Genomic DNA, 19,532 nt, shown 5'->3' with positions numbered 1-19,532 from the left:
GAAACTGTGAACTGATAGTCCCAATTGTTGAAGTCATTATTTCTGTTCACCAAATGCTTCCCATTCCTCTTTCCTGAGTACATGGTGGGGTTGCATATGGCTTTGTGGTGAGTGGGACAACATGATTAGTTCTGGCCATGGATTTAACAGTAGAAATAAGATGTATTGCTCCAAGACTGGAACACTGAATTGTTCAAGAAAAACCTTCCAGAGCCATTGTTCCCTTGGCCCTAGTGACCAGCACCTTCTTCTGTGTGTGCTCCATTAAACTGGGTCCTGCAGAGAAGGTGATACAGATGGGCAGATAGTAAGAGCAAGAAATAAATCTTTGTTGTCTTAAGCTACTAAGAGTTGAGAGTTGGCCAGGCGCGGTGGCTCACACCTGTAATCCCAGCACTTTGGGAGGCTGAGGTGGGCGAATCACAAGGTCAGGAGTTCAAGACCAGCCTGGTCAATATGGTGAAACCCTGTCTCTACTAAAAATACAAAAATTAGCCGGGCATGGTGGCATGTGCCTGTAGTCCCAGCTACTCAGGAGGCTGAGGCGGAAGAATCGCTTGAACCCAGGAGGCAGAGGTTGCAGTGAGCCAAGATCATGCCACTGCACTCCAGCCTGGGCGACAGAGCAAGATTCTGTCTCAAAAAGAAAAAAAAAAGAAAAAAGAAACCCCATCTCTACTAAAAATACAAAAATTAGCCAGTGTGGTGGTGCATGCCTGTAATCCCAGCTACTCAGGAAGCTCAGGCAGGAGAATCACTTGGGCCCAGGAGGTGGAAGTTGCAGTGAGCCGAGACTGCACCACTGCACTCCAGCCTGGGCAACAGAGCAAGATTCAGTCTCAAAAAAAAAAGAAAAAAAAAGTTGTGAGTTGCTTGTTACCATGATGTAAACTAGTTTACCCCATTGATATAAAACCTGTGACAGAAAGGAAGACAACCTCAGGATGAAGCCAACCCCATAGATAGCAGAATGGAAAAAGTAAGCAGCGTTCTGGCCATCATTGAGCCATTGGATCAACCCTCATCTGCAGGCCACTCTAATGCTAGACTTAGTAATTATGTAAGGAATAAATTCCCTCATAATTAAATCCATCTGAATCAAGAGCACCTGAACTGATACAGTGATTATGTTCCGTATTATGTGATTCCCCCACCAACAGTAGATGTATCTTAATGAAATAAGAGAGGGCACCAACCTTAGAGCAAACAATATGTAGGCTGGTCGCGGTCTATGAAGTAGCCAGACACAGAAGTTCTGTCTAGTGGGGACACCAGATACAGGGAAGTAACTGACCAAAATTAATACCATTTGGCTTCAAATCCTTCAGTAAGTCTATCGGTAGCAGCAGTTGAATCAGAAGCAGAGGAGGCCAGGCGCGGTGGCTCACACCTGTAATCCCAGCATTTTGGGAGGCTGAGGTGGGCAGATCACCTGAGGTCAGGGGTTCGAGACTAGCCTGGTCAACATAAAGAAACCCTGTCTCTACTAAAAATACAAAAATTAGCTGGGCGTAGTGGCATACACCTCTAGTCCCAGCTACTCCGGAGGCTGAGGCAGGAGAATTGCTTGAACCTGGGAGGCGGAGGTTGCAGTGAGCCAAGATTGCGCCACTGCACTCAAGCCTGGGTAACAGAGTGAGACGCTGTCTCAAAAAAAAAAAAAAAAAGAAGACAAAGCAGAGGAGAGCTGCACATTGTGAGGCAGGCAGGGAGAGAATTGGAGAGTATGTCTCTCTCCTTTTCGAATTGTAGCATGCCCCCCAAGTCATTTCAAAATTCCCCCAACATTCTAGGGGAAAATTCATGAGGAAAATATGAGAGAATATAAAATAGATGTGATAGAATATGAAATCAGTCACATAAATTGTGGGACATAGTCAAAGTTTGTGTTTTCTAATTCAAAGTTAAAAAGTCTGATTTCTTTCCCATTATCATAGCGAAACAGGCCATGTCACCCCAAAATTTGCTGATGTGGCATGTTGATTATTTTGAGCTAAGGTCACCTGAGAAACAGCAGATGCAGGAAAGGGCTATGTGATCTGCCCTCTTCTACCTGTCGTAAGCCATAAAGATTTCTTTGAGAAAGGTGCCCTCCCTGTACCAGAATAAGAAAATAACTCTTATCACCATTGTCTGGGAATTGATGCTGCAATGGAGCTGTACAAATAAACTTTCTAAACTATCCCTTATCTTCCTCTATCTTTACACCTCCCTAGTGAATTTCCACAATTTACTGCCACTGGCCCAAACCCCTTTGTCTTGTCAGCTGTTCATGAATTTATGGTTTCTTTGTCTAAAAGGTATTAAAGCTTTCTGCTTTGTCCATTTCTTCAGGTCTTCTGCTGTCTCATGAGGGTCTCCATGTACATGTAAAAATCAATAAAACTCATACATTTTTCTCCTGTTAATCTGTCTTATAGTGATTTAATTCTTAGACCCAGGTGAAGATCCCAAGAGGATGAGGGAAGAATTTATCTTTCTCCCCAACAATAGAAATTAGAAACAAACTAACAAGGACAACAGCAGAATGATGAGTATACTCTCATACCTCTCCCCGTCATAGATGCAGCCCCTGCCCCTACCATCGCTGTATTAGTAACACCATGCCTGGGCAGGAGAAGGGGGCCCTTTGATGGAAGAGCAACAAAGGAGAAGGTGACTGACTGAGGGTCTGCACTTGCCACCAACGAGGCTGCAACACAGCCAGCCAGAGATGAGCAATATCCAGTCAGTTCCAAAATACCCTTCAGTCTCTGAGAAGCCTAGGTTTTTGCCTGTTTCCATTTTTCTTTTCTTTTCCTCCTCCTTCTTTTTTTTTTTTTTAAATAGAAATGGGGGTCTTGGGGCTGGGCACGGTAGCTCACGCCTGTAATCCCAGCACTTTGGGAGGCCAAGGTGGGCAGATCACCTGAGGTCGGAAGTTCAAGACCAGCCTGACCAACATGGAGAAACCACGTCTCTACTAAAAATACAAAATTAGCCAGGTGTGGTGGTGCATGCCTGTAATCCCAGCTACTCGGGAGGCCAAGGCAGGAGAATTTCTTGAACTCGGGAGGTCGTGGTGAGTTGAGATCGTGCCATTGCACTCCAGCCTGGGCAAAAGGAGCAAAACTCTGTCTCAGAAAAGAAAAGAAAAGAAAAAAGAAAATGGGGATCTTACCATGTTGCCCAGGCTATTCTTAAACTCCTGGCTTCAAGCTATCCTTCCACCATGGCCTCCCAAAGGGCTGGGATTGCAGGCATGAGCCACCACATTCCACCACATTTTTGCCTGTTTCTGTTTTCTGAAATGCTGGTTTTGGGTGGAGATCTCTAACTTCCTTATTCCATGTGTTCTTTCAATAAACTTCTCTTAATTACAGCGACTTGAAGGTTTCTCTCCTCTTTGAAAACTGAACACTATTTTCAATAATTATCCAATTTTTCCAACCGTTTCAAAAGAAATTCTATCTTCACTCTAAAGAATTTTACTCACATTTTTAACCTTAAAAAAAATGAATCTTTTCTCCCAGAGCAATACTGTTTTAACAGCCCTGAGCCTCGTCAAGATAATAGTTGTTGTATCACTTATTTCCAGCAGACAGCGCTATTGCTGGTTCACACACCCACTGTCCTAGGAAATTTAATCTCATTACTAAGTAAATAGCAACAACTGCTTCACAAAGGTAACTGCTTCTCCCTCTTCCTGAGAACTCATCACAGTTTTAACAACCACCATCTCCCTAACTGACCCATTGGACATTTAACAGCTGTCTTTGACGGTTCCGTAAGTGTAAGACATTGAGCATCTCATACCTAGGGATGTTCTCTAGTCACTGCAGGCAACTTAGAATCTAGTAGGAAAGGTGGCCATTTAGCAAATAATCCCACAGATACATAACCGCGGCTTTGATTTGTGCTTCAGAAGGAAACACACACACCTGCTTGCTAATGCCACACATGACCAAGCCTGAGAGGTGGGACCCAAAGGAGAAGCAAGGGGTAAATTCTGAAGGAGGAGGGAGAGGCAGCCTCCCAAGGAGAGATCGCAGCAAGGTGCTGAGGCTGGAGGATCACGGCACCTGAGTAGAACCAAGAAAAAGAGGCCAGAGCTTTGACACCAAAGATAAAAGAAAAGAGAATTGATTGATGCCATTGATAAGTTCCTGGCTTTAATGATCCTCAAGTTTATATCTGTAATGATCTTCCCTTCCAAGTTCCACATATATGTTCCTGCTTGATGTATCCTCTTAGTTGTTTCAAAGGTAACCCTCAAATATATGGGTAGCTTTGACTTCACCATCTTCTCAGGTCTGTAGGGCTGTCTCCTGAATGTCAATGAATAGTGACACTCGTCATTTAGTTGTGAAATTCAGAAAACTGTAAGAGTCCTGGAGTTGTCCTTTACCCTGCTGATCATATCCTGTTGATGTTATCTACCACGTGAGATGGTTTTTTGCTTGATCAGTGATCAGCAAAAGGGCTGTTCTGTGCATTGTATGATATTCAGCAGCATCCCTGACCACTACCCACTAGATGCTAAGTGTGATCTCTAAACTAGCAACTAGCGCCTCCAGGTAATTTGTCAGAAACGCAAATTCTCAGGCCGAACCCGTGACCTACTAAATCAAGGATACCCAGATATCTGCATTTTAACAAGGTTTCCATGGCGAGGTGCAGTGGCTATAATCCCAGCACTTTGGGAGGCCGAGGAGAGAGGCTTGCTTTAGCCCAGGAATTTGAGACCAGCCTGGGCAACAGAGTGAGACCCTGTCTCTATTAAAAACAAACAAACAAACAAACAAAATAGCCATGGTGGTCCATGCCTGTAGTCCCAGCTACTCAGGAAGCTGAAGTGGCAGGATTGCTTGAGCCTAGGAGATGAAGGCTGATCAAGGTTGCAGTGAGCTATGATTGTACTACTGCACTCTAGCCTATGCAACAGTGTGAGACCATCTCTAATAAATAAATAAGACTTCCAGGTGATTCTCAAATCCACTACAGTTTGAGAACCACTGCTTCAGAAACCCACTGCCATGAACCTATTCCATCACTTCTTACCTGGGCTACTGCAATAGCCTTGTAATTATTCTTCTCCATATTCACACCTCCTTCTATGGTAAATCTCAATCCTGACACGCTTTACAACCTACTGGGAGCCAACCTAAACTAATTAAATCAAGATCTCTGTGGGTGACACCAAGCCTTTGATATTGTTTAGAAGTTTCTTCTGGAAAGCCAAGGCCTGAACTACTACTCAATGCTAATCCACTCTGCCTTGCAGCCAGACTGATGTTTAAAGCTGCAAGTCTGGTCTTGTAATTTCTCTACTTTATTTATTTGTTTATTTATTGAGACAGAGTCTCACTCTGTCACCCAGGCTGGAGTGCAGTGGTGTGATCTCATCTCACTGCAACCTCTGCCTCCCAGGTTCAAGCGATTCTCATACCTCAGCCTCCCAGGTAGCTGGGATTACAGGCATGCACCACCACATCCAGCTAATTTTTTGTATTTTTAGTAGAGACAGGGTTTCATCATGTTGGCCAGACTGGTCTCGAACTCCTCATCTCAAGTTATCCCCCATCTCAGCCCCACACAAAGTGCTGGGATTACAGGCATGAGCCATGTGCCCTGCCCCCCACTCTTTTTTTTTTTTTTTTTTTTGAGACAGAGTCTCACTCTGTCGCCCAGGCTGGAGTGCAGTGGCATGATCTCAGCTCACTGCAACCTCTGCCTCCTGGGTTCAAGCGATTTTCCTGCCTCAGCCTCCCAAGTAGCTGGGATTACAAGCACCCACCACCATGCACGGCTAATTTATATTTTTGGTAGAGACAGGGTTTCATCATGTTAACCAGGCTGGTCTCAAACTCCTGACCTCATGTAATCCACCCACCTCGACCTCCCAAAGTGCTGGTACTACAAGCATGAGCCACTATGCCCGGCCACCTCTACTTAAAATTCACCTTGATATAGCCTCATTTCTTAACACCTACAGGGCAAACCAACAAGCAAGGGGCCTGTGTTTAAAGCCACGCACCCCTCCCATCTTCATCACACTGACCTTCTGTCTGTTCTCTGCAGGCTCCATGCTTTGTCCTGCCTTAGAGTCTTGCACCGCTGTTTGCTCTCTTGGCCTAAACCACTCTGTCTTCCTCTTTTTGCCTGGGAATCCTCCCTCATTCCGTGGATCTCAGTTTCTTCTTCCCTTCCCCAGGAAAGCCTTTCCCAACCTTCCCTCTTATAGTAAGGGTAGGTAAGAGTGGGGTAGGGCCTGAGTTTGCCCAGAAAGTCCTGATTTATGCCTGTTGTTCCAGGACAATTAACACACCCTCTTACACTCTCAAAAATGTCGTGTTTGCAACAATAAATTATATAATGCTCTCACCTGTTAGATACTCTCACACAATTTCTCATATACCTCTCCTTTGCGACTCATCACAGGTGCCACTTTACATTTTTTTGGTGACTCTTGGATTCATGTCCATCTTCCTCACTGGACTGAAACAGTTTGACACACAGGAGGCACCCAACGAATATGTGTTGAATGAATGAACAACCTTTTGAGGTGAGCATTAATTAGTGTTCCCATTTTATAGAAGAGGAAACTGAGTCGAAAGAGTTTTAAGTATATTTGCCAAAATCACACAGTTAGGAAATGGTATGGCTGGAATTTGAACCTAGCTCTGGTGTTTTTCGAGATCATAACCATGAAGCTTGGAGAGAGCTCTTTCACTGCCTGATTCAGTGACTAAGATTCTACAGTAGCCCGGGATTGAGCTTCGCTCAGTCCTTTTTAGAACTAAACTCAGCTTGAAAGCTACACAATTATTTCCTTTCCATTGAAATTGCAATCTGCTTCAAGGAAATGAAGCTTATGGCTGTCAGAGTATAAAGGGCAAGTGTGTGGGAGAAGCCAGAGATCAAACGGTCAAATACACTTGTTATAGAATTTTTCATGAGCTGAATTCAAATGCTGTCATTTGAATCCAAGCTTCTCCCCATTGGATTTTTAAAAACTGAGAACAAAGGGTGAGGGAAAAGGCAGCTGTCAGTGAATAATCAGGAGGCAGATGGAATGGTGCAGGCCTGGGGACAAGGAGGAGAGGCAGCCAAGGGCTGGGACAGAGATCACAAGATAAGTCAGCATAGCAGAAGCTAAGAAGCTGCTTCTCCCTCAGCCCAAACACAGGGGCAACACTGGATACCCTGCAGTTCATCAGTGGGTCCCTCAACTTGCACCAGCTTCCCTTCCTCTTTCATTATAGTAATAGTAAGTTGTAATGCCCTGAGGTCACTTTGTCTCTGATTCTCAGTTTCCTCATCTGCAAAATGAAGAAGTGCCATCTGAAAGACCTTTAAAGTTGTTTTTGGCTGTAAAATTTTATGGTTTTATAACCCACAGCCAATGCTGTTAGAATTGACTCAAGAAAGACAAGAACACACCCGGGTATTAGTAGTCATTCTCTTCTCAAAATCAGAAAAAGAATGGCCCATTTATGCTATTCCTTAACCCATAACCTTACAGACTGCACCTGATTGTTAAAAACGTGCCTCAGGTCAAGTCCGACATGCTTTGAAGTCTAAATTGAACCTTGAAGCTCAGAGCCAAATGAACCCAAACCAGAGTGAATGCCACAGTGTACTAAATCTCAAACTGAGATGAAACTTAAACTATCATTACAAAAATATACATTTAATAGAAAAAATTGGTGGTGATATTTTTAATTTTTCAATAATTTCATTTGTTGGCAAGATGAATTATGTATAATTGTAGACAATTAATTCGGAACAAACCCAGATTGTATTAATAGTTCACATTTGTGAAACACAATGTATTTAATAGACATTTTCTAATTGGATCAAAACGTTTCATGAGGCTTTGTTTGTTTGTTTCCCCACACTGAGCCTCTAGCAAGTTTATAAGGTTGATGTCAACAGTAGGAGTAAGTAGCTAGGAGGTAAGACCAGCTAGGAGAATTTATACAAATGCAGCTCTGATGTTTCTGTGCCTTGATGCATGCCATTTACTTGTCCAGAATGCTCATTCCCCAAACTCCACCTAAAGAAGTCTTGTTTTTCTGGCCTGGCATGGTGGCTCATGCCTGTAATCCCAGCACTTTGGGAAGCCAAGGCAGGCGGATCACCTGAGGTTGGGAGGTCAAGACCAGCCTGACCAACATGGAGAAACCCTGTCTCTACTAAAAATACAAAATTAACTGGGTGGCACATGCCTGTAATCCCAGCTACTCGGGAGGCTGAGGCAGGAGAATCACTTGAACCCAGGAGGCAGAGATTGTGGTGAGCCGAGGTCACGCCATTGCACTCCAGCCTGGGCAACAAGAGCAAAATCCTGTCTCAAAAAAAAAAAATCTTGTTTTTCTATCCTGTCACTTACCTGGGAAGCAGTTTTCTGGGGCCTCCACATTCTTTGACCTTCCTGCTATTGAAACATAGGGTCTATTTTTCTTCCCCTTAAAGTTGGCCTCTACAACTCCTTGATGAATAGAATATGGTAGAAAGAATGCTGTGCCAATTTGCAGACAGACTTTAAGAAACTGGCAGCATTTACTTTCTGCCTTGGAACCCAGCCACCATACTGTAAGGGAGCCAAACAGCCACATGTAGAGGCTGGGAGTAGGTGGTCAAGCTGACAGCCACAGCTGAGGTCTCCGTCTACGGCCAGCATCCACTGCCTGACATGACAGCACGGGAGTGAGCAAGCATTCAGGTGATTATAGCCCCCAGCCTTTGAGTTACTCCCAGGTTTTGAGCTGTCCTAGCTGAGCCCCATGGTATAGAGAGGAGCTGTTCTACACAGCCCTATCCAAATTGCAACTTCATGAGCAAATTAAATGATTTTTTTGTTATCTTCATCCCCGAAGTTTGGAGCAGTTTGTTATACAGCAGTAAGTAAGCAAAGTGACAGGAATGAAGCTGTCTTTAAATTCTCACACCATCCTACAACCACCATTACCATCAGCATGATAGTCATCAGGGTAGTTCATGATTATTCTCACTCTCTCCTCTTTCTGGGTACAAGACAAAAATGCACTCTTGCCAGGCACAATGGCTCACGCCTGTAATCCCAGCAGTTTGGAAGGCCAAGGAAGATGGGTCACTTGAGGCCAGGAGTTTGAGACCAGCCTGGCCAACATGATGACACCCCATTTCTGCTAAAAATATGAAAAACCTTAGCCAGGCAAGGGGGTGCATGCCTGTAATTCCGGCTATTTGTGAGGCTGAGGCAGGAGAATCACTTAAACCTGGGAAGCAAAGGTTGCAGTGAGCCGAGATGGCACCACTGCACTCCAGCCTGGGCGAGACAGTGAGGCTCTGTCTCAAAAAAAAAAAAATTAAAAATGTATTCTCCACCTACTCCCTCTGAATTCAGGCATGGTCATATGATGGATTGTGGCCAATAAAATGCAATTGGAAAGAATATATGTCAATTCTGGGCAGAAGCTTTTTAAAATTCAGGGTACAATCCAACAAATTTCCTTCCCCCTCTCATAGTGGTGGTAGGCGCCAACATAAAAATGCATCTTTCATCAATAGACTTCTTGAAGGGCCTAGGACAAACAGGGCTATGTTGCCAACCCATGCTGGACATACAGCTTGAGGAAGAAAATAATTATTTGTTGGGTTAAACAGCTGAGAATTTAAAAAGTTATCTGTTGGCAAGGCACAGTGGCCCATGCCTGTAATCCCAGCACTTTGGGAGACCGAGGTGGGTGGATCATCTGAGGTCAGGAGTTCAAGACCAGCCCGGCCAACATGGTGAAACCCCATCTCTATTAAAAATACAAAATTAGCTGGGCGTGGTGGCGCATGCCTGTAATCCCAGCTACTCGGGAGGCTGAGACAGGAGAATTGCTTGAACCCAGGAGGCAGAGGTTGCAGTGAGTCGAGATCGAGCCATTGCACTCCAGCCTGGGCAACAAGAGTGAAACTCCATCTCAAAAAAAAAAAAAAAAAAAGTTATCTGTTACGTAACCAGATTTCTCAATGGCAGCACTACTGATATTTTGGGCCAGATAATTTATTGTGAGAGGGCTGTCCTGGGCATTGTAAAATGTTCAGCAGCATCCCTGACCTCTACCCACTAGATGCCGGTAGTACCACCACCCCACAGTTGACACACTCCAGACTTTGCCAAATGTCCCTTGTTGATGGGAGAGAGGCAATAGACTACACCAATTGATGCAACCACCACCACCAGGAAGAATGAGTCGCTTCCTCTTTACATTTTGAAAGCCTTAATAGATACTCCTGTGTAGCAATCATATCATTCACCACATTGAATTACACTTAGTTACTTGGACTCTGGTCACCCTCAAGAAGATTGTGAGAGCAGGTAGAAAAGTAGGGCAGGTGCAAAGATCTGCCTAGAGTTTTGAGTTTTCTCATGTTATACCAAGTGACATGGCAGGAACTCACAGTCTCTCCCCGCAAGATGACCAGATGATCCTGTTTGGGGTCACTGCAAATGGTTGGGCAGTGCACAGACTGCACAACAGTACCCAACTACAGAGATAAGTGGCAACTGAGCTCCATCTCACACCTCTCATTAAGCAACCTTCGCACGTAGGGTGTGAGTTTTTCCTTATTCATCTCTCTGAATAGAAGCCTTTTTGAAAACTTTGCACCAAGGCTAGCAGCTTCTCTGACCTAGATTGTGGGGGAATCTGAGCTACATACAGATCCACATAGGACAGAACTAGAAAATCAAAGCTCTCCTACTAGATGCTGACACAGAAATCCATCTTGTCCTAAATCTTGTGGAAGAGACAGAAAGCTAGTTCAAGCCACTGAACAAGAGTGGGTAAAAGAAATGCAAGCTACAACTCTTTGTGTCAGGCAAACTTCAGCAGTATTCCCTAAAATTGGTTCTTTATCTGAATCAAACTGGCATCTCCATCAAATGACACAAAATCCCCAAGCCCTACTGTGTGGGCCTGTAGAACTCTCTAATCTATGTAAATTAAGCACTAATTAGAACTATTTTATTAAAGTTTCCATATAAAATGCCAGCTAAACTGTATATATTAGTGCACGTTGAAATCAGCCCTTGTGTAAATTGTTTCCAAAAGCACACATCCAGGGAGATTCGATGCAGCTGCTGTTTGTGAAATCTCCCCCAGGTTCTTCTCAAGCAGCTCTTCTTGCTGTTTTAAAATAGCTACCAAAGTCAAACAGTCCAGGGTGGCGACACGGTCGGAGGCAGTCTGACATCAATACTGGCAAGCCTCAGGGTGCATGATGAATCCTCCTGCTTCTCCATCTACTCCCCATCCACTCCACACTCACCTCCCCATTCCTACACAACACACATCATGATGCTTGATGGCTGAATGGCAATGGCTCCTTGTCAACTTACCACCAGGTCCTATCTGCATACCATCACTATATGACCCAATAACTTCTCCACTGACAACTTCTCCCAGGAGAAGTCTCCGTACATTATACTTGCTTCGCCTTTCTCTTATTTTGGTCAACTCCAATCCAGAGAAACTCTATCTTGCAAACTTCTATATGCTCTTGATCCTCATGACCTCTGTTTGTAGGAAAATCCAGTTAATGTCTGTCATTGGCTTTTCCTTCCCTTTTCTTCTTGTATTGTCTTCTTCTTTCCTCTTTCCTTCCTCTCTTCATTGTGGTTGTCAATTAAGACATGGCACCCAGGCCAGGCACGGTGGCTCACGCCTGTAATCTCAGCACTTTGGGAGGCCGAGGCGGGTGGATCATGAGGTCAGGAGATCGAGACCATCCTGGCTAACACGCTGAAACCCTGTCTCTACTAAAAGTACAAAAAATTAGCTGGGCATGGTGGCGGGCATCTGTGGTCCCAGCTACTCGGGAGGCTGAGGCAGGAGAATGGCGTGAACCCAGGAGGTGGAGCTTGCAGTGAGCCGAGATCAAGCCACTGCACTCCAGCCTGGGCGACAGAGCAAGACTCCATCTCAAAAAAAAAAAAAAAAAAAAAGACATGGCACCCATGATCAGTGACAGGAGTAAGAGAAGCCCTAATCACACCCCTTTATCAAGAAAAATGGCCAGGCATGGTGGCTTACGCCTGTAATTCCAGCACTTTGGGAGGTTGAGGTGGGCAGATCACTTGAGGTCAGGAGTTCAAGACCAGCCTGGCCAACATGGCAAAACCTCATCTCTACTAAAAATTCAAAAATTAGCCAGGTGTGGTGGTGCACACCTGTAATCTCAGCTACTCAGGAGGCTGACGTAGGAGAATCACTTGAACCCAGATGGCGGAGGATGTAGCGAGCCAAGACTGTGTCACTGCACTCCAGCCTGGGCAACAAAGTGAGACTCTGTCTCAAAAAAAAAAAAAAAAAGAAAAGAAAAAGGAGAACTACATTTTTACATTGTAATGCATTCGAGAAAGATCATGGTGTTAAATTACCCAGAAGTTCCCTTAAAAAAATTCTACTTGCCTCACCTCTAAATAAACCTGTCTTTCTCTAGGAGCAATGTTAATGATAATCTATTGTTCATTACTTATGGTTGGTAGTGACATTCCCATTTCTCACTTCAATTTGATGACATTATGCTGGGTGTGGTGGCTCATGCCTGTAATCTCAACACTTTGGGAGGCCAAGGTGGGCAGATCGCTTGAGCTCAGGAGTTCGAGACCAGCCTGAGCAACATGGCAAAACCCTGTTTCTACAAAAAATAAAAGAAATTAGCTGAGTATGGTGGCATGCAGCTGTAGTCCCAGCTACTTGGGAGGTTGATGTGGAAGGATGGTTTGAGCCCTGAAGGTGGAGGTTGCAGTGAGCTCTGATCTCATCACTGCACTGCAGCCTGGGTAACAGAGCCAGACCCTCTCTCAAAAAAAAAAAAAAAAAAGTAGTGACATTATGCTTTCTTCATGCAGCATCCTTAGCTTTGAATGATCTTCTCTCCATTGTTTGCCTTTGAAAAACCTCTTTATCTTTTAAAGGCCTACAGAATGAATTATTCCTTCGCCTGTACCCCTACATCAAGTTGCTTTTGTTGCTACTGAATACCTATTTTAGTTTGTTTGTATTTCTTTCTCCTTCTATAGTCTGTAAGGCACTAGAAAGACTGAGTACTGTTAACATTATTAAACCCCCTGCCAGGAACATCTTTGTCTGGCACATGGTAAACCTACATGAAATATATATCAAAATGAAATAGACTAGGAACCTGAAGACCACTCACAAAGTTATTTCCGATACAAATGCATTGTTTTTCAAACAATTGACTTATTCGTTTATTTATACCCTACTTTTTTCCATAATAATTTCAGACAGCCTACAGATACTGTTATTTTTTATAATGGCATATTTTGTAAACTAAAGCCAAGACTGAAGATCAATACCAAGGACAAAGGGAGAGTCCAGATATATGGGCCATAATGTCTTACATAGCCATAAAACTTGGGCTACAAGTTTGGCTCTCAGTTTCCTGACAGCCAAAGCACAAAGGAAAATATGTTTAATTACATGGTTCTCACTGCCCAGAAAAAGAAAACATGCCATTGCTTGAGGGAAGCAAAATTTTCCTGGCACTTCGTTTTGAAACAAAAGCTCTTGTATAAGATTTCTCATTAGAGTTGTTGAGTCAGCAAACAATTGAGTCTCAGTTGGGATTTTGGTGCACAATTTTTTTGTTTTGGGAACTGCTAGTGAAGAATCATATGGAAAGAGGCAGAGCGAAAAAGATTAATGTAGTGAGGTTATTTTATCTGCTCTTAAATAATAAAGATGGGAACATGTCTAATAAATAGAACCAATGCAAAGCATAACATAACATCCCAGAAGTAGGTGTCAAAATTATTTTCCTGTTTTCATTGCTTTCGTTTGTCTGTTTATTTGGGGTTTTTTTTCGTGGAGGGGAAGGGGTTGTTTTTGGTTTTGTTTTTTGAGATGAAGTCTCACTCTGTCACCCAGGCTGGAGTGCAGTGGCACAATCTCAGCTCATTGCAACCTCCGCCTCCCAGGTTCAAGTGATTCTCCTACCTCAGCCTCCTGAGTAGCTGGGATCACAGGCACACACCACCAATCCAGCTGTTTTTTTTTTGTATTTTTAGTAGAGACAGTGTTTCACCATGTTGGCCAGGCTGGTCTCAAACTCCTGACATCAAGTGATCCGCCTACCTCAGCTTCCCAAACTGCTGGGATTACAGGCATGAACCACTACGCCCAGCCCTGTCTGTTTATTTGTAATGACAGCGAAAACATTTATGCTTCTGCTTTGTGGAAATTTTGAATGGAAATTTAGATCATTCACTCAATATTTCTGAGGTTTAGTGTGGGTTTAACAAGTGGGATATTGAAAAAGGTATTGAACAGCTTACATTTAATCATTAAACTAGAAATAAAACAGAAATAAATGAAAGTGATCTTTTCTCAAAAAGTCTTACATGAAGCACTGAAGCTTTTCAAAATCAAGGGTGTTATTAAGTTTTGATTTACCCCATTCATTGAGCTAGAAATGTAGAAATCCAGAAATTCAGGATTCTATGCAGCAAGTTAGCATACAGCTAGAGAAGGCAGGGGCAATAAGAAAGGGGAGAAGAGGAATTTTAAAAGGCTAGTCAATCTATTTGAAAGCTTCCAAGGGGGCTATGTGAATCTCACTTTGAGAAGTAGATCTGCCCCTGGATACTAACTAAATCCTCAGTTAATATGCAGGCTGCCTATCCAAGCCAAGATCAACTGTGCTTTAAATTTCAGTTTAAACATTCTGGTGGGTTGGGGGGAAGGTGGGGAGCTAAGTAAATTATCGTACAGACAGGACATTAAAGCATAGCACAATTTTCTAAATGTGTTTTTCTTGCTGTTTGCCAACATTTACAAATCTTTGCATGTTTATTGTTAAGATGCTATCGGCTGAGCACAGTGGCTCACGCCTGTAATCCCAGCACTTTGGGAGACCGAGGCGGGTGGATCACCTGAGGTTGGGAATTAGAGACCAGCCTGACCAACATGGAGAAACCCCGTCTCCACTAAAAATACAAAATTAGCCAGGCATGGTGGTGCATGCCTGTAATCCCAGCTACTCGGGAGGCTGAGGCAGAAGAATCTCTTGAACCCAGGAGGCGGAGGTTGCAGTGAGCCGAGATCGCGCCATTGCACTCCATCCTGAGCAACAAGAGCGAAACTCTGTCTCAAAAAAAGAAAAAAAGATGCTATCATTTCCTGTAAAGTTATTCAACATGAAAACTGATAGCACTGTTTTACTGATTCTGTTTTCTGCTAGTCATCTCAAAAATATTCTCATCAACCTAACACACAAAAAAAATTCAGACTATTTTCAGCACTGTGGAGCATGAGAATGTAAAATGTGAAGTGTTCACCCCTAAAATAGTTTACTAATAAAAATAACCAGACTTTTGAGTCACTCCCCATTATTAAGTTTTATTTATAGATTTCTGAGCTGTTACTCAGGAAAAACAGTGGAGATGAGAAGGCAATAAACTGCTAAGCAAAATATACCAAGAACATATTTGAAATTTGAATGGAATTTGAAATTGAGCTGTGCTGATACTTCTTGCAAGGTCACTGTATAGTGAAACTGTAATTCTTCTTTTAGTGATAAAACTGGCCCAAGAGTCCTCAGGGCTAGGAGTGCTAATCCAGTGAGAATACATTGAGAAAGAAGAATGAAAGACAGAAATGGAGTCAATGCATCTCAATATACTAACTGCAATTCCAGTTAGGATATAATCCCATGAGCAACTCATTAAAAATAAAAACGTGATCATCACAGATGGCCAGAGATACAACCTGATATTTATTCATGAAATATCCTTGTGAAAGGTGGCATCAATAAAACAACCTGGGAAGGTAAACATAACTAGAGAAAAATAAATAATAAATAAAGAACCCTAAAGTAAGTTTTCCTTGTCAACCTTCTATTTCCCCTTATGCTAGTTAAGGGTGATGCATTATCCATCCAAGAAAGCTTTAAGTACTTGAACTCCAAAATACTAATCTTTCACCAATCATTATGCATTATTTATGGGGCTAAAGTATTGGAATAAATTCATTTTTTATGTATTCCAAATAGCATAAAAATTCTTTTGAAGTTAGGATCAAACTGTTTTACAGAGTTATTGGACTTTTGCAGTGAAAGCTGGACTTTCTGCAAATATAGAGAAAGGCAGAGGAGAGTGAGCAAATGTTGTTTGCCACCCTGAAACCTCTGACTGAGGATGGAGCATCATGCTAGCATCTCTGGTTTGACTTGGACATCATTTAACCCTGAATGAGATTCTAGTTTTGAAGAGGTGTTGTGTTATCAGTAGATTCATGTTCAAAAATCTGCCCACCCTGCTTCACTTTGAAGAGACACAGTTTAACATTAAATGGAATTTTCCAAGGCCACTAGATATTTTTGTGTAAGGAGGAGTTGTTTGTTTGCTTGTTTGTTTTTCGTCTGGGAATTCAAGCTTGGAGTAGAATGCCAGTAAGGTTTTCTCAGTTGTGGTATGTATCAATTAATGAAGCAAATGTGACCAAACTTAACTCTCTGTATGTGCTTGTGTGTGTGGTGTGTGCACTGGCACACCTTGGCCTCCCAAAGTGCTCGGATTACAAACATGAGCCACTGCGCCCAGCCATTGTTTTCCTCATTCTTAAAATAAAAATAGAGACTGCATAAGACTGTTGTGAAGATTGAATAAAATAACATATTTAAAGCACCTGGGACATAGTAGCAACTTCACATATACTTCCATTTTTATCCCTTCTGAGTACAGAAATAGGGAAAATAGAATCATGACCCAGGAGGGGCTTCAGGAAAAAGGAGAGGGGGCTGTGTGTCTAGAAGCTAAAGCGGTGGTTCTCAACCCTGGACTGGCATCAGAATCAACCAGAGAGCCATTTAGAAGTGGAGATTTCCTTGAGTCAAAGGACTGAGTGGAGTCTACAAGGCTTGCTTGGAGCCTGTGTGATTCTGGCGCCAGGCCGGAAGTTGAGCCCCAGGGACATATAGAAGTGTCAGTCAGATTTCCAAGGCAAAGTCCTGGAGAGCAGAGACCAAACAGGTGAAGCCGGGAACTGAGAAGACAAAGTTTTAAACTCATGGGCAGTAACAGAGTTAGGAGAAACCAGAGAAAGAAGCTTGCAGATAAGAAAGGGGAGTGTATTAAGGATCAGTGTGAGTAAGTACTTAGGTTACAATGACTTGCACCTTTAAAAAGTTTAATGAGCAGGTTATAAGTAATGTGATTACAACTCCTCACTATATAGAAAGATTCAGCTCTGCAATCAAATGGATGCTACTTTTTTCAAAGTAGACAAGATAGCATAAAGAAGTAAAAAGAAACTGGGAGAATTCCAGAAGCCCTAGATCCTCAAAAAGCAATTCCCAATTTGAGCTACTCTCCCCAATCCAACCACAATAGTAGAAACTGGAAATTCATCCATCGACCAGCATCGAAAGGAACTACAACTGGGGGAGTTTACGATTCTGAGATGCCCCATTCATTCTATTCTTCTTTCCCCAGACCCTCAGGCACCACTACAGTGTGTTTCTCAGAATGTCAGACATAGAGAAAGGCTGTGGGTGACATGGTTTCCTTGATAAATATGAAAAATGACATGTATTATAACTCTTTGTTGACTATGCCCTAGGCACATTAGCATATTTAATACTTTTTAAAAGCTCCTCTATTAGAAATCCTTATTTCAGTAAATGCTTTTGTAACCTCCCTCCTGTCACTAGCTCGTCAGAGCACACACACTCCATAGAAAACACAGCCCTACGGCAAAGTCTGTAGTTGCCGCTCCCTCTGCCTGCCCCATTGCCAAGATCTGGAACTAAGAGCTGCACTGTCTAAATGCAGAGTTGTTCGGACTCCAAAACACTTCCTGTTGAAAAGAAAACTTCTCTTGGCTTTCAGATTCATTGCTTGCGAAGGAGGGATAAGAGCATCACTTGTTTGTCAGTTGGCTTTCATCATTGGTGCAGTTAGTTAATAAGCAGACAGTATGTTAATAACATGGACATACCTGCTTGAGACTCTCTGCCCCCATAGGGAGATCAGAAAATACACACACACACACACACACACGCGCGCGCGCGCCCAAAGGAAGGTGGAAATAAGTTATTAAAGAGAAGATAATATGCTCAAAGTCCTTGAGGAGGAAAATAAAATTACAACCTACAGGCCGTGTGCAGTGGCTCATGCCTGTAATCCCAGTACCTTAGGTGGATCACTTGAGGTCAGGAGTTCAAGTCCAGCCTGACCAACATGGTGAAACCCTGTATCTACCAAAAATACAAAAATCAGCCAGGCATGGTGAGGCATACCTGAAATCCCAGCTACTCAGGAGGCTGAGGCAGGAGAATCACTTGAACCTGGGAGGCAGAGGTTGCAGAGAGCCAAGATCACACCACTGCACTCCAGCCTGGGCGACAGAGTAAGATCCCATCTGAAAATAAATAAATAAATAAATAAAAATAAAGAATAAACTAATTAATTTTTAAAAATTACAACAGGTAAAGCCCAAAACACACTATGCTGGCTGCGTGAAGACCCATAACTCAGTTGGCATGTTTTTCAGCAAGCTAATACTCCCCTCCCTTGAAACTCCAGCTTGTAAATATATTTATAGCTGCTCCACACAATATGCCGGATACTAAAAAAAACCACTGAGTCATTGTTCCTGGTGAACCAGTTTTGCAAGAGTTAATCTAATCCCTGGCATGAAGCTCAATATGCTTTGCCAAAAGCTTCAGCAAGGAAGAATCCCGCTTTTGGCCTAAAGGTTAGCTAATCTCAATCAGGCTGCTACAGAAACTCAGTATTTATTGACACGGCACACTGTTTTTGATCTGTCTAGAAATGGAGGCATTATGAAGTGCACTTGCCAGTACCTGTGTTAATTGATGAGTCTCTCTTTTACACAATCATAGTAAGTGCCCTGAGAGTTTTTGGCTTCTTGTTCCTTTGCTCCACCCATCCCTGTGTGCTGAGGCACAGCAGTCCACTGGAGTGGGAGTTTCCAAATCAGATGTGTCAGCTTTTCCTAACAACTCGCAGAGTGATTAAAGAATTTTAAAGCAAGGAATCTCACTGTGACTCCCCTAGGTTATGAGCAGCCCAAGAGGAGGAACAATGGTAGCTCCAGAAGTTCTAACAGGAAGAGGAAAGGGTCAAAGGTTTTATTAAGAAAAGAACTTTTGGAGTAATCAGGGGATTTGACTTGAAACAATAGCTGCAGAGTAAGTACATTATGTATCCTTAAATTGTATGCTGTAGCTTCATTAAAAAAAAAGTATCAAACATTTCCGAGAATAATTTCTGTAAGATTGAAAAAAATCCCAGTTGGCCATATTGCAGAATAACACCAACGTGAGTAAAGCACGTTCCAGGAGGTAGAAATTGGGAGTCCAGGGCGCCGGGCACGGTGGCTCACGCCTGTATTCCCAGCACTTTGGGAAGCCAAGGCGGGTGGATCATGAGGTCAGGAGATCGAGACAATCCTGGCCAACATGGTGAAACCCTGTTTCTACTAAAAATACAAAAAAATTAGCTGGGTGTGGTGGCGCATGCCCACAAT

General features: G+C 43.0%; 1 protein-coding gene across 2 annotated transcripts in view; it reads right to left on the bottom strand.

Annotated features, from left to right (window-relative positions):
- The window catches only part of TMC1 (transmembrane channel like 1), a 261,833-nt gene extending 242,897 nt beyond the window's left edge, over nucleotides 1-18,936 (bottom strand). Inside the window, exons 1-2 of one of the 2 annotated variants that reach the window (XM_024252337.3) lie at nucleotides 18,847-18,936; nucleotides 18,280-18,401 (exon numbers count right to left, since the gene is read on the bottom strand). The gene's annotated coding sequence lies outside the window, so the exon portion shown is untranslated. Of the gene's footprint in view, nucleotides 1-3,160; nucleotides 3,291-18,279; nucleotides 18,402-18,846 lie in introns of those variants that run through there. The other variant, XM_063714120.1, reaches the window with a different exon arrangement.
- Nucleotides 18,937-19,532: the final 596 nt, after the last annotated feature.

This window comes from Pongo abelii, chromosome 13 (assembly GCF_028885655.2).
Source record: "Pongo abelii isolate AG06213 chromosome 13, NHGRI_mPonAbe1-v2.0_pri, whole genome shotgun sequence".
Classification (NCBI taxonomy): Eukaryota; Metazoa; Chordata; class Mammalia; order Primates; family Hominidae; genus Pongo; species Pongo abelii.
The sequence above is the reverse complement of the archived record's forward strand: the minus strand, read 5'-3'. Positions and strand labels throughout refer to the sequence as shown.